Source organism: Tupaia chinensis, unplaced genomic scaffold (assembly GCF_000334495.1).
Source record: "Tupaia chinensis unplaced genomic scaffold, TupChi_1.0 Scaffold000290_1, whole genome shotgun sequence".
NCBI classification, from domain to species: domain Eukaryota; kingdom Metazoa; phylum Chordata; class Mammalia; order Scandentia; family Tupaiidae; genus Tupaia; species Tupaia belangeri.
Genome location: NW_006159775.1, coordinates 4568055 through 4570423, shown reverse-complemented (window position 1 = coordinate 4570423; position 2369 = coordinate 4568055).

The following is a 2369-nucleotide window of genomic DNA, read 5'->3' as shown; positions in this document are numbered from 1 at the left end:
AAACCTCTAAGAAAAATAGTATATTTTTGAGAAGTGTTAGGCAAAGGAATAAAAATAAATTTGAAGGGTGGATATTCTACTTTGGGAAGCTTGTTCAAGCTTCTTAAACTTGACAACTCAATGAGTATCTGATTAAATGACAGCACAGTATGTGGGAGATCTTGAGGAATACTTTGGAAATAGGTATTCTGTTTCTCTTTTGCTAGAGAGCGTGTGCTCTCTTGCCAGAAAGACAGAGAGAGACAGAGAGACAGAAAGCGAGAAGTCACTCCCCAGGGGGGGGGTGATCATGCTACAATCCCCAGCGTGAGTTTAAGGCACCGGGTCTGGGACTCAAACCACGGTCAACTACATGGGAGTCCAGTGACATAGCCATTATGCCAATGATGGTCCCGGGGATATTTTTAATGAGTTTGTTGAAAGGAAATAGTGAAAGCTAAAATTCTACTTTGGAAATTTCTCCACCATTCCCACCTCTGTGATGCCTTACTCAGCTGAATAACGGTTTCTTTTCTAGTACTTTCTGTGGTGTGCTCTTTACATGCTTCTTTTAATTCTATCAGTGCCTAGAGAACTCCAATGCACTAATTTCTTTCCATGTCTCTCCCATTGTTCTTTATAGTAAGCCTTTTGAGGACAAGTTTGTCTTCCATCAAAAAAAAAAAAAAAAATTTAGGGACCAGGTGGTATGGTGGTTAGGATACTGGACGCCCATGTGGCTGACCACAGTTTGAGTCCCAGATCTTGTGGCTTGCTTTCTCATTTACCCCTCTCTCTGTTTTTCTGTCTCTCTCTGTTGACTATAGCAAGTTAAACAATAATAATAATAATAATAAATAGTAAGGTTTATCTATTTCTTCTTCTGAGAAAGAAAAAAGAGAGAGGGACAGAGATAAAGAGAGGAAAAGAAACAGGCATCCCAAGCAGGATCTCTGTGCTGCAACATGCTCTGTCTCAGCCAGCCGGGATTATGCGCATGCACACGCACCTGGTGTGGATAGGGAAGGGGAGATTTAGATAATAAAGGGTCAGATTTTTTAAAAAGAGAGTTTGTTGGATTTTTAAGAAGATCAAAGTTGGGGGACCAGCAGTTGACGTAATGGCTACGTCGCTGGACTCCCATGTAGTCAACTGCGGTTGGAGTCCTGGACCTGGTGGCTTAAAACTCACGCCGGGCACGTGTGCGTGCATGCCCAAGATCCCAAGAGGAGAATAGAGGAGAAGGGATTGCGGTGTGGCCATCTCCCCTGGGGGTGATTTCTCGCTTTCTATCTCTCTGTCTCTCTCTTTTTGGCGAGTGCACACACCCTATAGCAAAAACCTCTCCAAAAAAAAAAAAGAGAAGGAGATCAAAGTTGGGCCTTAGTGCTAGATAAAAAGGTGGGAGTAAAGAGATAAGTAGGGAGTTTAAGGTAGGCTGTTGATATATTGAATACTGAATATTTGTATAAAAGGTCAAATGATATTCTCGAGGATAAAAAATGTTTCCAATAAAAGGCAAGCACATTTTTATACCAGAAAATGATGACACAGTAATTGTGCTAGTGTGGCTTTCTGTTTTCTTGCTAATGTTACATCACTGAATCACACAAGCGTGGTGAGGAGGGGACAATAAAAATAAGTTATCAATGCACTATTAACTCAGCGTGCTCTTACCTATTAATAAGACATTGATGTCTCCTCTTATGCGTGTCCCATTGAGAAGTACTTTCTCATTACCTTCAAGCGGCATACACAAAATGGCTTTTTTAATATACTCATGTCTGTGGATGCTTGGTGCTAAAGACTTGTTTAAATGGTCAAAGATATCCTATTTAAGAAACAGGAAACACTTACATGGCACATTATCAACATTAGAATAGAATCTCATTATCCATTAGCTGGTATTTGTGCGATTTATAACTCACTTTAGATTGAGTTTTGCAGAATTTCATGATCTTTGCCACATCATCAGCTGAAAACGTAGGTACTGTGTCTTTGCTCATCAGTTTGATATTACTAGCGAGGATGATGGCCTTGTGTTTTCTAGGCTGCAGAAATCTTTTAAGAGATGCTGCTAATTAACTATTAAATAAATGCTTGGATGAAGTTATCTTCATAACAGGATAAGCTACTTGGAAATTGCTTTCAATAAAATAGAATGAGTTAAATTTCTTTCTTTGTATTTTTGTTAACCTTTGCCTGTCTTCTCTAAATCTCAAACAGAACACTATGCTGTGTATTGTTTTTAGACGTGTGCTTTCAGAACTTTTTGAAGAAGTATCTTGTAAAGAGATTCTCTATGAAATGGCCTGTGAGAATTAAAGATGCTTCAAATGACTACTGATGTTCTCTCTGCTTTGAGGCAAATCTAATACGATGCATCTGGT